This window comes from Boleophthalmus pectinirostris, unplaced genomic scaffold (assembly GCF_026225935.1).
Source record: "Boleophthalmus pectinirostris isolate CB_2022bp ecotype Guang Dong unplaced genomic scaffold, ASM2622593v1 HiC_scaffold_4, whole genome shotgun sequence".
Taxonomy (NCBI): Eukaryota; Metazoa; Chordata; class Actinopteri; order Gobiiformes; family Gobiidae; genus Boleophthalmus; species Boleophthalmus pectinirostris.
The window spans coordinates 5,041,144-5,056,529 of NW_026571353.1; the positions used below are offsets into that span (position 1 = coordinate 5,041,144).

The window sequence follows — 15,386 nt, forward strand, 5'->3', positions numbered from 1 at the left end:
CTTTGCCACAATTATCTAAACAGTTGGAGCCATTTTGCTTTTCTAAATTCTATTAATTTAAGTCAGTGATGTGAAATCAGTGTTGTAAATGATCGCGCAGCTTTAACAGAATGAGTTCATGTGAAGTGCACATATGGGCGACAAACAAGACAAGATAAGTGGGGAGGAGTTAAATGATCACAGCCAAAGTCCTCTGTGGAGCACATTGCTTCACAGATGTACCACAATGAAAGATCTGACAGCACATGTGCTGTTTTCCCACTGTAACAGTCAAAGCTAATATTAACCCGGCAGCCACACTGTGTACTAATGAAGCACACTTATTTAGAAGAAGTATTTGGGCTCGTGAAATCCTTTGACAAACATTTGATGGCTGTAAGAAGTACTTCTTGTAATTCTGTTACATAAGTAAAAGTACAGATACTGGAGCAAAGAAATAAAGTAAAAGTACTACGTGACTGCTTAAGTAAAAAGTAATGAAGTGCTCCTTTAAAAATACACTTAAAGAGAAAAAGTCAAAGTATTTATAGCTGAAATGTTTGTGAATTAAAGTGCCCATCTCATGCAAAATAACTCTTTTCACATTGTATCTTCTGCACATATACAAGCACAATTTGGGTTTTGGAACATCCATTACACAATAGTTATGAAATCTTACTGATTTCTTGGAGACAGTCACAGACCAGGAACTATGAAAGGCCGACTATTGCTCCTCCCCCCGCCCGTCCTGAGAAAGCACAGGCTCCGCCCTCCAAACGTGACGTAGGCGATGAGTGAGCCGCCCTTCCTCCGCCCATCTCAGGGAGGGAGGGGGAGACAGACCTGCACCCTGATAGTGGTAGGAATAAACTTTTATTCATCATGGAGATACAGCGCGTTCAGCCGCATGTGTTGGACCCGGAATCGGACGAGGACTTTGAGGTGCATGAAGCTCAAGCACCGCGTCCACATCAGCTGAACATTACTGATTGGTAAAGTGTTAATAAACAATAGTAGATCAACTTATTATATCGTGTTCACTGCAGTGTAGAACAATGAGCTTATGATGTCGCTTTTGTTTAGGTGTTCATGTGGGAATTGTCAGACAATGCGGGGTGGAGGCGGTGGAGCAGAGGAGGGGGCGGCTGCAAAGCGCTTTCTGCCACGTCAAACGCATCATAGGTGTAGCTGCCGTGTCATAGTTGTAGCAGCTTTAGTTCGTTGTCATGTGGGAGGGAGGCAGAAATATGCTGCAATTTGTTTAAAAAAAAACGCAGAATCAATCTAAAAAACACTTCTATACAAGACCCACACATCACTCTTAGAAGGTAGAAAGCTCTGAAAAGTTGATTTTGCATGAGATGTGCCCTTTAAAAAAAAAAAAAAAAAAAAAAAAAAAAAGGCAATGCAAGGTATGTTTTATGTTTTAATGAGGATAATATTATTACTGTTGTCTGTGGAGATGTTGTTGCTTTGTCTGGAATGTTACACAGTATGGCATGAAACACATCTATCTCCATGGAGACAAGCAGTGGCTCCGGCCAAGGTCAAATCTGTGGTGAGGACACCCCACTCCCAAGATTGCATGTTTTTTGTGGTATTATGAAAAAAAAACAAAAAGAACTGTAATTGAATAAATAAAAATAGTAGAACATTGTAGAACATTCCAAACAAAGCAAATACATCTTCATGGTGGTTGCCACAGAGCGAAATAGAATTTACTCAAAAGAAGTGTATTGAACTCATGAGTACTCTTATTATTATTGTATATATACACTTTTTTTCTCTGTGGTATCTGTCATATTCTTGGTACCGTTCAGAAGTGATTTCACTTCTGTCTTATGTCTTATGTGAAACGTTTCCAACAGTCTATGAAATACACGATTAAGTACATAACTGAAGAAAATAAACTACTCGGTACTCGATGTAACCATATCCAATATCGGTATGATATTATCACGATATTGCGATATGTTGGAGAGGCTGATATAATTTTAGAAAGGACAATTTTGCTTTTAAAATACCTTGACAAGATTTTGGTGTGAATTATTTCTGTCATAATCCCAAGAATTCAAGTCAAAAACATATTTCTTCATGTTGTCTGCACTGAAATGAATCATGGGATATGTAGTTTCTGATGCTCATAAGCTATTGCTACTATAAAACCATGCATTTCAGCAAAAGAACTTGTAATTCAATATACTGTGACAGTCCACGATAATATTATGAGACTTTTGATGATACGATAGCACGATATTTTGGTTACTGTTACCCTACAAACTATTACAACTACTACTATTGCGCATGTCTCCTGCAGGATGAGTCTTGGATCATGTCAGTGTCTTACAGGATTTCATCAGATTTCAGGCTTCCCGGGCGTAGTGATAGATGTATAGATCAGGTATGAGTGGATGTTCGGCTACGAAAGTTTGAGATATTTCTTCTCATCATTTATGCACTCACCTACATTTAACACATACAGGTCATTAACTCTTTCCCCCTTGGACGCCGACTAGGAACAACCCATACATATATTCCGAGGGCTGCACATAGAGCATAACTGCATAGACTTCCACAAGTGATTATAAATGATTTTTACACACATGAACTTTATTGAAACAGACATATTTGTATCTCTGGAAACCTTAGACTCTGAACTCTTCATTTATGGATGTTTAAAAGTGATTCAACTCATTTAGAGGTTTATAACAGCTCACTGAAAATGAGAGTTTACCGGGTCAGGTGCAAAATCGAAAACAAAAAACGACATTCAGCATCTGATATATGCATGTTCTGAGTACTGTATTTATAAAAAAATGAAAAAAATATATTTGTCAAAGTATTTAAACAGATTTCATATCACCAGATACAGTATAGCCAAGTGTGCACCTGTTTTTAAATGTTGTACACCTGTGTGCACCTAATTCATTTTTTTCCATTTAACTTATTCAACTCATTTAGCTTATAATAATATAATAATATAATAATAAAACTCTTCCCCATCAGTGGGTGTTCAGTATTTGTCATCTTGGTTACTTTCTCGTGTGCAGAGCTCTGCATAAGTGTTTGTTTCTGCAGCAATTCTGTCATACATCACTTCTTGGAAAAAAAGACTCAGCCTGAGCAACATCCAGATTTCGGGGCAATTTTGGTTCATAATCGAGTATAAAGTCCTTGATAGTTTGTTGGGATATCGCAGGACTCCACACAGACACATCAGCGACATTCTCACCTTCGTAATTTTCACTCTCCGAAAGTCTGTCGCTATCGCTGTTTTCCACTTTATAATCAACTTCATCATCACTTTGAAATCTATAAAAATCACTTTCTCTAAACTTATCCATAAAATACGCACGCTCCTCATTATTTCTAAAACTGCGCCACAGCGCTGCGATCTTTCCATTGCTCGTGTTTCGTGTTGTGTTTTTTCCGGAAGCTACAATCGTCACAACTTCGATTAACTTCGGAAAAAATCGGCGAAAACATATCCTGGAATCCTATTGGTCAGTCTAGTATGGGTTGTAGTGGCCCCCAACTATCACAGTCTCTGTTTAAATGTGAAAAACCAAGCCGTTTTTAATGGTCGTCAAATCACGTCTTTAGTGATACAGCGGAGGTGTCAAAACACGTCTAAAGGAAACAAGGGGGTCGTCAAATGTCGTCTTCAGAGTTAAGACGTATCACACTCACTAATGATCATTAAGCATCATATAATTATTATTTTTTTTATCATGCATCAAACGGCTGCTTACGAGGACAAAAGAAGGGAATAAAATGTATCAAATTTAATTGTATCGAATTTAATTGCACTATAGTATCTTAATCTCATCGATATCCATCTCTCTCTTATCTGTCTATCTTAGTCTCAAGGCACGATGGAGGAAAATAAAATTGAAAATACAGACAAAATACAGAAACTCTGGACTTGCAGACTCCTCACCAGAAAAATTACACCTTTAACTTTTTATTGGCCAATTTATTTCAACGACATCCCCAATGTTCTCTCCTCTCATCAACTTTAACTGTAACTTTCCTTCATAAAAAATCTCTCATCAACCCACTTTAGCCTTTCTGTATTTGCCCAATTGCACAGTTGGCGTGGGTATGGGCGCGTAAGTGTGAGAGGCAGGTACAGCTTCCTCCCCATTAACCCGTGGGCCAGCAGTTACAATGGGATTTGAAAGCTCTAGAATGCAAATGGCTCGAGTTAGGCGTTCTTCCTGTCATCCGATCAACAAAGAGCTCACTGGCCAAGGCTCTGCACACACCGGGGAGCATATGGTGCATGAAGGCTTTGGCAGGGCTCCACATCAGAATAATACCATCTTGTGGGCATTGTGGAAGGTAATTTTCTCTTCGGACGTTAGTGAGAACCATAGCAACACTTTAGCAACTGTTTGTGTTTTCTAGCTGTCGGCGCGAGATGCAAATTATGTTTTAGTGTGAATAAAGTCCGGGAGTAGACATGGTTTAGTTCTGGTTTAGTCCTGTTTTAGATGTGTTCATAACTTAGGAGTTTAAATGGAGTGAATGCAACTCAGTCACGGCCCATATTTGTGTCTTTGGTCTGTATTAAAGGGCCCATCTCATGCACATACACAAGCACAATTTGGGAACATCCATTACACAATAGTTCTGAAATCTTACTGATTTCTTGGAGACAGTCACAGACCAGGAACTATGAAAGGTCGACTATTGCTCATCCCCCCGCCCATCCTGAGAAAGCACAGGCTCCGCCCTCCAAACGTGACGTAGGCGACGAGTGAGCCGCCCTTCCTCCACCATCTCAGGGAGGGAGGGGGAGACAGACATGCACCCTGATAGTGGTAGAATAAACTTTTATTCATCATGGAGAGAGTTTGGCTGCATATGTTAGACCCGGAATCGGATGAGGACTTTGAGGTGCACGATGTGAAAGCACCGCATCGACATCAGCTGAACATTACTGATTGGTAAAGTGTTAATAAACACTAGTAGATAAACTTATTATATCATGTTCACTGCAGTGTAGAACAATGAGCTTATGCTGTCTCCAAATAATTTAAATTTAAAACTTGCCATCACAGCCAAATGCGCACTTTCTCTATGAGGACATGGTTAGAAAAAGCGTGTTTGAAGCGAAAAATAAATATAAATAATGCAGAACAGCAGACCTGTACGGTTCAGACGCAAGACGGTGTGTGAGTGGGTGGAGGCGGTGGAGCGGGGGAGGGGGGGTGGGTGCAAAGGGCTTTCTGCTACATCAAACACGTCATAGGTGTAGCTGCCGCATCATCATTGTAGCAGCTTTAGTTCGTTGTCACATGGGAGGGTGGCAGAATTACGCTGCAATTTGTTTAAAAAATGCCAAATCAATCTAAAACTACTTTGGCAACGACTCTTAAAAGGTAGAAAGCTCTGAAAAGTTGATTTTGCATGAGATGGGCCCTTTAAGATTCTGAATAATAGTTAAGAAAGCTAATGCATGATTTAAGATTCTTTGGGTCATTAATAAATAATAACAGTTCAACTGCATGTTATTTTGAACTGGCTACAACAAGCCAGGATCTGTGAAATAAATAAATAGTTTCTAAAAGGTATTTTTAATGAGAAAAATGCCAAAGAAAAAACAACAACAACACTGTGTTGTTGTAAGTAAACACACTATCAAACTGCCTTGAAGTCTCCCTGAGAAAAACTGAACTTACCTTAGTGACTTTTCTCATTTTTTCCAATGAACGTAACTGCGATCATCTTAATCTCATCTATCTACAGTATATCATCCATCTCTCTCTTATCTTTAGGTCCCGTCCACACTAGTACATTCAAGTCATTTTCGTTGTGAATACAGTGTTCATTCACACTAACCCGATGGAAAACGGCTCCAGACGGAACAATCTGGTGCCGCCAGCTCCCACGAATTCATCTAAATACAGATCTGATCCGGCACTGTGTGGACGCCTGAAAACGTTGATATGCTGACACAGGAGCTCTACTTGCGTCCTTATTAAACCAAGTCTCTGTGACTTGTGCCTTCCTGATTCACTGGGTTTGTGACATCAGTGATGTGACACTATTGTGGAAAACAGTTTAAACAAATCAGAGACAAACAGGAAACAGCGTAGCTAGAACTACTTGCACAGAACAGACTCACTATTAGCAGAACACCCCTCTGTCACAGAAAGAACACTCATATTCCACTCAGTCATGTCCTTTAGTCTGACAGAAGCTGAACATAAGGAGCGAGCTGTTTTTTGAGCTCTTAGTTTACACAAATTAGGCTTGTGGTTTTAAGTTTCGTTTCTGTAAAATGTAAACAAATATGCACAAAGGTGTGTGAATAGGTAAGGTTTGTGGACACAGAAACAACGTGTTTGGATGCAAATCTTTTCCAATACGGTGATACAGTGATTTATCTCAGTGTATGTAACCTTACTCTCAAGGCATGATGGAGTGAAAAAAAAGAAAAAAGAAAACAGAGAATAGGAAAAAATACTGAGATTCTAGACTTGCAGACTCCTCACCGGGAGTTTCAACTTTAACTTGCAACTTTAACTTAACCCTCAATTTTCTCCAACTCTCATCAACTTTAACAGTAACTTTCCTTCCTTTACAAAAAAAAAAATCAGAAGTCAGAAGCAAAAGTCAGAAAAAGGTGAATACCAGGCAGTTGTTTCTGTCATGGGTTTGCATTCACATAGTCAAACTACAGGCTCTATTCACACTTACGTCACAAACCAGGAAGACGTTTGGAAAGATATAATGATATGGTTTTTTTCGCAGTAGTAAGTCTGACAAAATCTAGGAATATGAGAATATATCCCAGTTTTCTTCATCTCCATGTCATTGTAGCGTTCCGTTATGTTCGGTTAATCAACAGTTCCAACCATACCTCAGTTTTCATCATTTCCCCACTGACGCACAACTCCAAGCACACTGGGTACATGCGATTAGAAGAGATGAGGCGTCAAATTCCAGATGATTCCAAACAGCACATACGTCTGCAGTATTCATTTTACTGCTGATCACATTTAATTCAGTGGGTTTGATCACAGTCGGTCAGTGAGCCCAGTGTCGGGAACTACACCTGAAGTTGTCATCAGAGCGGCAGAAATATGAGGCGCTGATTAGACACATGTCAAAGCGGCACAGAAGAGTGTGTGGGACGGTGGCGGACGCTCACAGGACAGCTGCTGATTGGCTACTCAACGAAACGTTTGACTGACAGCTGAATCATCTCCAGGGCTGATTGGCTGTCTGACAGAAGTTCTTGTTTTTTTTTGTGTTGTCTGTGTGGAGCTGCAAGCGAAGGCTACTAAAGGACTTTATCATTAATTTCGGAGCACATTTGTTTTCATGGGAGCTTTGGTGAGATTCAACCTTTGCACGATGTGAGGACGTCTGTGGTGAGTGTTTGACGTGTAACTTAGATAGTGTCATAGAACTCGAGACCGGTCTTGGTCTTGAGACTGGCCTCGAGGCTGTTTTTTTGCGGTCTTGGTCTTGTCCCGAACTCAACCACGTTTGGACTCGGTCTTGTCTCGGACTTGAAGACACTTGGACTCCGTTTTGTCTCAGTCTTGAAAACGCTTGGACTCGGTCTTGTCTCGATTTTGAGGTTTGACGCTTGACGAGTGTTAAAATGGAGATAGAGTTATAAAAAACGTAGATATATTTGTGCCAAAATAAGAGTTAAATACAAATAAATGTAAAAAAAATGACAAAGATGGTCTAGATTTGGTTTCGATGGGTCACGGGCTCCGTCTTGTCTCTGTCTCGTCCTTTAAAAGTCTCGGTCTTGTCTCGGTCTCGACCCTCACAGGTCTTAGTCTTGTCCTGGTCTCAGGTAGCCAGGCTGGCGCCACCTAGCGTCTCCACTCTGTTGAATTTGTCTCCAGCAACTAGGTCAGAAATCAAAATACAATAGACGGTTGGCCAAAACCCAGGAAGTGCAGGTTCGAGCACCAGCCAATCAGTGAAGAGTCATATATTCCGTGTTGTCAACGATTCCCGAGATTGAGGATTTAAAGCCAGAACAAAGAGAATGTTTGGTGAATTTCATCAAGGGAAAGACGTTATTGTCCTTCTTCCTACGCGACTTGGGAAAAGCTTAATACACCAGTTATCCCCTTTAGCAGTGCATTACATAAGTCACGACCACATAGCAGCAATTGGTTAAATAATAAAAAGTATCCACCGACCATCAAGCGAACGAAATCTAAGACTGCGAGGTTAGACGGTTTGTAGGAAGTGAAATGAAGTAAAACAAAGTAAAACCAGCTGATGAATCAGTCTCGGTCTCGATTGGTGCGGTTTTGACTGCAACACTAAACCGAAATATTGAAAGACCTCATTATTCATTAAAACTAACATGTGTAGCCGTTTGTCTGTGCCGTCAAACAACCGCCAAAATCCATGTTTCGGTAAAACTTTATAATAACTACACCTAATTTAGCCTTAATAAAACATGAACAAAGACTTAATTAATAATGAGTCATGCGTAGCTACTTAATTAATACCCGAATTAGCATTTAACTTGCACTTAATTTGCCTGTGCTGTAAATAGTTACTCATAAATATTTCGGTAACACTTTATAATAACTACACCTTATTTAGCCTTCATAAAGCATGAACAAAGGCTTAATTAATAATGATTCAGGCTTAGTAACTACTTAATTACTACCTAAATTAGCACTTGCACTTAATTTGCCTGTGCTGTAAATATTTACTCATAATTATTTCATACTTAATTACTCATGGACTAACCATTTGAGCATTTATTAATCATTAGTAAACTATGAGAGAATGATTTACTAATAATGCAATGCAATGATTATTCAGGCAGTTGTTATCTGTTAGTTAAGTCTTTCTGAGAGCTTTTCTAAAGTGAAGAGTAATTATGTTTATTAAGCATTTGTTAAGGTTGGTCAAATTCCAGAGAAACAATAATGCATTACTAGTAAATCATTCTCACATGGCTTAATAATCATTCATAAATGCTCAAATTTGTACTTAAATATACATTTACAAATGCACACGCAAATGGTTAGTTCATGAGTAATTAAGTAAGAAATACTTATGAGTAACTTTTTACAGCACAGGCGAATTAAGTGCAAGTGAAGTGCTAATTCAGGTAGTAATTAAGTAGTTATTAAGTGTGAATCATTATTAACTAAGTCTTTGTTCATGCTTTATTAAGGCTAAATAAGGTGCAGTTATTATAAAGTGTTACCAATGTGTCTTTTTCACTGCCGCATTAAAATGAATGACGCACAACATTCTTATCAGTACCTTGGCTGTGTACACAACTATTCTAAACACGTCACTCCTGGATCACTCTATACACAAATGTTTACTTTAAATCCATAGTGTACTCTTCCGGTCCACTCTGTCTGTGCAGTTGTCAATATCTTTACCAGCAGTTGCTCCTCCACTTGTCGTGTTTTCTGTTTGTGTTTTGGTTCTGTCTAGTTGAGATGCAAACTACATGCTGGGCCACGGAGCCACAGCGTATTGTGTAGTTTGCCCATGCCGAGTAGGCCCGTACTGTTTTCCTCGCTGTTGTGTGCGTGAGGCTGTGTGTCTGTGTGTGAATGAGCTTCTCTGCACTCTCCAGGTACCACAGACGGACCTCTCCATGCTCGGGGTTGCGTCATATTTAGCTTCGCGTTAAAACCTCTCATCTCGTGCCATTAGAAGCACGTGGGGAATGCCAGCAGGGGCCAGAGTCTATCCAGGATGTACAAGCACGAGTTTCAAGGACTTCTATTGTGGTATATTTTTTGTTGTAATATTGTGAGGAGGTGGTATTGTTAACTGTAAAATAATAGATAGTAGATTATTTAATAAACAAATTTATTAATCATTGCCTTTATACGCCTCCTTCCAAGACACCCAAAGTGCTTTACAGTTCATTGTTCATTCACTCCACATTTAAATTCTCCATATTTATCTTAAAGGTGCACTATGTAAATCCACTGTCTGGTGCCTCCATGGAGATATTATTTGCTTCGAGTGTTCTGAAGTATCATAAAAGAAAAAATGTGAATGTTTTTTTATGAGTGAATACTTTCACCACTCATACTTGAATCATCTTGAGTCCTGGCAGTGCCTGTCCGTGCCGTGTATTTGTCTCAGAGTCCTGCACCTTGTTGGGTTACCCACAAATAGTTGGTGAAACAGGCGGGTTTTAACATTCTGGAATTTTATAGGCTTGTAAGCGGACGGGTAAGTGGGTAGTGATTACACATGGGTGGGTCAGGACTAAACCAGGACTAATCTTGAACTTTAGAGTGAAAGAGGGAGAACCCCGAGCCCGTGGAGCATGGTGTCCGCAAAGCATGAGCTTAGCAACTTGGGGCACGGATCTTTACGCTTGTCCTTTTGCCCCCAACAGTCTATGTGGGCGCACCTCCGGGCCCGTCCCCACTCAGTCCTGGTTCAGTCCTATTTCAATCCTGGTTTAATCCTCCTGGTTCAGTCCTGGGATCAGTCCTACATTAGTCCTTGTTTAGTCCGTATGCAGCATCTCGATGTTTCTTCTGCTCAATAAATAATACCTGTGAAGTGATGACAGATTTTTGACAGTAAATGTCGTGTCTGTGAATTTGTATTTGTAAGCGTAACTATTTCATTTCCTGGTTGTAATTTTTGACGTTGTAACTTTTCAATTTGTATTGTGATGGATAAAATACACATAATACATTTAATGTACGACTGGACTGATTCAAGAGTTTACGAATATTTATTTTATGCTGGACTACAGAAAATAGGCACGGATATCCCAAATATTCACGGAGTTCTATCCTATGCATATGAATATTTCTGAAAGCTTTCTTACTCCATACTATTGTCTATTCAAACCACCTAATCAGTCCTCATTTAGAGTAGTTGTTCATTGAGAGGCGCATCAAAAAATAAAGTGCTTCAGTTAGAATGCTTTAAATTTGTGTGTGATTTATCTGGTTCGGGCGGGTGCGGATTTAACTTTGATATAATCATGGGTTAACAGGCGGGTGTGGTGCTGTACTGTGTGGGTGCAGGTGGGTGCTGGTCTGCAAAAAATTGACCCATGCAGGACTCTTATCTGTCTGTCTGAAGAGAGGTGCTAACTCCACTGAAACTAACTCACCCTAGTTGATTACAGTAAAGAGTATAGTCCATTAGGTGCGAACTGTTACCTGAGTCATATTTTTGCAAGATCGTTCAGGCTCCTAATGAGTGATCTAACATACTCTATATTCTAACGATCAATGAATTTACTAAACAACTATGGTGTGTAAAGGCAAGTTTATAATCCAGCTCCATGCAACTGATGCAGACCTGAACCATTCCAACTTCTACAGATTTATACAGATTTATATTTTTATATTTATATACAGTGTTGGGAGTAACAGGAGTTACGTAATCACAGTACAAATTATGAGTAACTGTATTCAGTTACAGTTACTGTTTCAGTGAGTGGTAATTGGATTACAGTTACTTTGTTGAAATAAATGGATTACACGGCGGTATTTTCCTGTTTTCACATTTTGGGCTACATTCCCCTTTTTTTTTTTTTTCCTCTCGGTAATTCCACTCATTGCTGGAAACTAAACCAGGTCTAAACTAGATCTAAAGTAGATCCAAACCAGGTCTAAATCCAGGTCTAAACCAAAACTAAATCAGGACTAAAACCAGGTCTAAACTAAATCTAAACTAGGTCTAAACCAGGACGAAACCAGGACTAAAACCATGTCTAAACTAGATCTAAACCAGGTCTAAAACCAGGTCTAAACCAGGACTAAAACAGGACTAAAACAGGATTTAACAGGACTAAATGATGATGCGTGGACGTGTCTCATCTTCTTCTATCAATAATACTTTTAATACGGTTCAGTAAAGTCTGGGCTTTTCATTGTCTTTTATCAGACAAAACATCGTGAGTGAAGATTTCCTCATCTTTGCTTCTCTACAGCAAATCAAGTAATCCAAAGTATTCAGATTACGTTACTCACTTTAAATAAATTAATGGATTACGTTACAAACTACATTCTGGGGTATGTAATCTGTAATCTGTAGGGGAATACATTTTAAAAGTCACCTTCCCAACACTGTTTATATCAGACGATAAACACATCACACTACGCAGACATGTGTCTTTCAAACATCTAACCTCTGACCTTTACCGTGTCCACAGGGTTGCACCAGCAGGGGGCAGTGTGGGCACCAGTGAAGGCCTGCAGTATTTTAGCAGCAGATATTTATGACGTTTGGTGCCCTTTTCATTTTTAGTATGAGCTGACTCCTCTAACACCATCTGACGTTTCCCTCGGCAACCAAACAACACCTAGAGCTCAGAGCGGAGCTGGAGTTACAGTAAATTTCAACAACATGTCATGTACTAAATAATACTACAGGAAAAGTACGACTGCGTTTTAACGAACACAGGATTTCATGGAGTTTGTGTCTTTATTTTTCAAACCGACTACGAGACGTTGCTTGAATATTATGTCAAAGGCATTGCAAGAGTACTATATAAATAATGAGAGTATGGATAACTGCAGATCACTCTTACAAGCAGTGAATCTGTCTACTGTACATCACCAAATCTCAGAATGGTCTGTTCCACTTTGTGATGTCATGAAGCTGTAGTTTTCAAGTTAACAGCTACATTCTGTCTGCGAGAAGAACTCAGTTTAAATATGCAGGGTTTGTGTGTTAAACATGTATAAAGGAAACAATATTAAAACATAGATCAGAAAAATAGTGTAATATGGGCCTTTTAACAGAAATTAGTTCTGGTTTTCACCTTTTAAGACAGTAAAAATCAGGTACGTCTTAATAATAAAGTTTTAAATGGCCCGTTTAAAGGTGCACTGTGTAATCTTTTGGTTTAGGGTCTGTCACCTGCTTTTTTCCATGGATATGTCAATAGTGTGACATTAAACAGCTCGACTTTACATTTGATCAATTACAGGTGGTTTTATATCTCAAAAACACCTAGAAAAACAGACATTCTGAATGTGAGCGGGGTCGCCTCTCCACAGATCTGACTTAGTTCGGTTTGGTCTTCATGAAGATAGAAAGGTTTAATGTCATACTGTGAAACATTCTAGACAAGAGTTCTTCAACAGACTCCTACAGGGAATACTGCAGGGAGGTTGCAAAATCTTTGGTTGATTTGATATTTTTAATTTAATTTAATATTTTATATTTCTTCATTTTTTAAGGATGTGGATGAACTGGTTTTCAGTGGGTTGTGTCTGTTCTCTCCTTCATCACATCTGTCTCCCTCATCTCTCGCTCCCTGTCAAACCACAAACACCTCAGTGCAGATTTCGTTTCTTGTACCGTAGCTGCCCATTACACACAGCGCGTAGGTGCCTGTGATGGGCACCACATGATTCGCAAAACTACTGCCCCCCTGTTACAACTTCACTTTTACGCACAGCAGAAGGTAAGCTCCACATGTACTACCGCGCAACAGGAAGTGCTCAGGCAACTTTGAGCCTATTAACCAGACTCCGGAGTCCGCACGACGCAGCCAGCCTCCTCTCCTGGTCACTCCGAGGACAGAGAGGCTGGCTGCGTAGGGGAGAGGAGGGGCAGAACAGATAGCAAAGAGTCGTGTCTTTCTTCTTGCTCCTCAGATCAGAATGACCGGAAAAGTTCCATGGCCCAAATCAAACTCTGTGAGTGTGCACTGTGGCTCCTCTCTCTTTCAGTCAGATCATTAAAAGAGTCACACTTTGAGCCCATTTTCTGTGATGTCGTTGCTCCATTGCTCTGGTCTTCTCAGACTCACCACAAGAACAAAGTGCAGCTTAAACTTCAGGCCTGAATTAGCTTTGGTCAGACTCAGAATTATTTCTGTCATGGAACAACTTGAGGTTTAAACTGGAGATGGAACGAGTTTCAGCTCTGGATTTCAGGATAAGCCTGGACGCATTAAGAGACTTATGGAATACTCCCCTAGTATTGAATGTACAACAACAGAATATGTTATATATATATATATATATAGATATATATATATATATATATATATATATATATATATATATATATATATATATATATATATATATATATATATATATATATATATATATATATATATATATATATATATATATATATATATATATATGTGTGTGTGTGTGTGTGTGTGTGTGTATGTATGTATATATATATATATATATATATATATATATATATATATATATATATATATATATATATATAGTAGGGGTCCCTGCTTTCCATCAGTTTGGGGTCGCTGGGCCTTCATGGTAAATGGTCACATTTTTCTATCGCACTTTTCCACTCCCTCAAGACTCTCAAACCGCTTTACAACAAGGAACCACTCACCCATTCACACACTGGCGAGGTGGGTTAAGTGTTTTGCCCAAGGACACAATAACAGTATTCATCTGTGGGAGCTAGAATCTCACCTCCAACCTGTGGGTCAGTCAGTGGATCTGACCACCCACCAATGATGGTTTGTTTTTTTGTTTTATTTTATTTTTTTGTTTTTAATGACAAGAGTGGGATTCAAACCACCAACCTTTGGATCAGTGGACAAACACTCTACCAGCTGAGCTACTGCTTCCCCGAATGAGCTGCCGCTGCTATTACTCCACGGGGAAAAGCGTTTGACGGACCCAGCACCTTTAAGTGCAGCTAATCTAGTAACACATCCCTCCATTTTATTTGCCCTCTCTGCCCCCATAATCCGACCTCTGTGCTCCTCTCTATCTGATTCTGGAGGCTTTAGTTTCGAGACTGACTTCCCCAAACGCCAATCACCTTCTTTATTCTTCCCTTAGACAAAAACAGCTGTCTTCCCTCCCGAAATATCCCTGAGTCACTGCTATCGACCCACTGTCTGGACATTGTTTCCCACACAAAGATGGCGCCTCCTGAAGACAGCTCGTGTTGAGGAATAGCAGAGGAGGCATAGATAAACAGATATTAGCTTGGGGGTATAGTTAGCGATCTGCTCATTAAAATGGTCCTGATTAATGTTGGGAGGAAGTCATCAGAGCAGACATCAAGCCAGTTGGATGTTAATAAGAAACTTAAAGGTGCACTACGCAAGTTTTTGGAGGAGGGTCTGCCATCAGAGGGGTTGAAAAATGTGGAGTCAATAAAACAAGTGTAACGGTGGAACATCTTCAGAGTTCACTATTTTTGCTTGACATTCTATTACTGGGACCTTATTGTCTCAGTGTAGGTAAATTTGACGCATTCCTTCCGTGTTGCTGGGGCGTCTCAGGAGCAGTGGACACTAGGGGCTCATCTCAATCTTTTTACTCGTCTCAGTCAGGACCTCTTCAGCTGGAGGATTTTACCAATAGTTAGGGTGTGCAGACGTCCCTATTTACCCGGGACAGTCTCAGTTTTGAGCCCTGTGTCCCCTGTCCCTGCAGATTTATATGAAACCA

The 15,386-nt window shown here is 39.7% G+C and overlaps 1 protein-coding gene across 1 annotated transcript in view; it reads right to left on the reverse strand.

Moving 5' to 3' along the window:
* Nucleotides 1-15,386, reverse strand: part of unc5db (unc-5 netrin receptor Db) — a 386,593-nt gene that overhangs the window by 180,052 nt on the left and 191,155 nt on the right. The window lies entirely within an intron of this gene.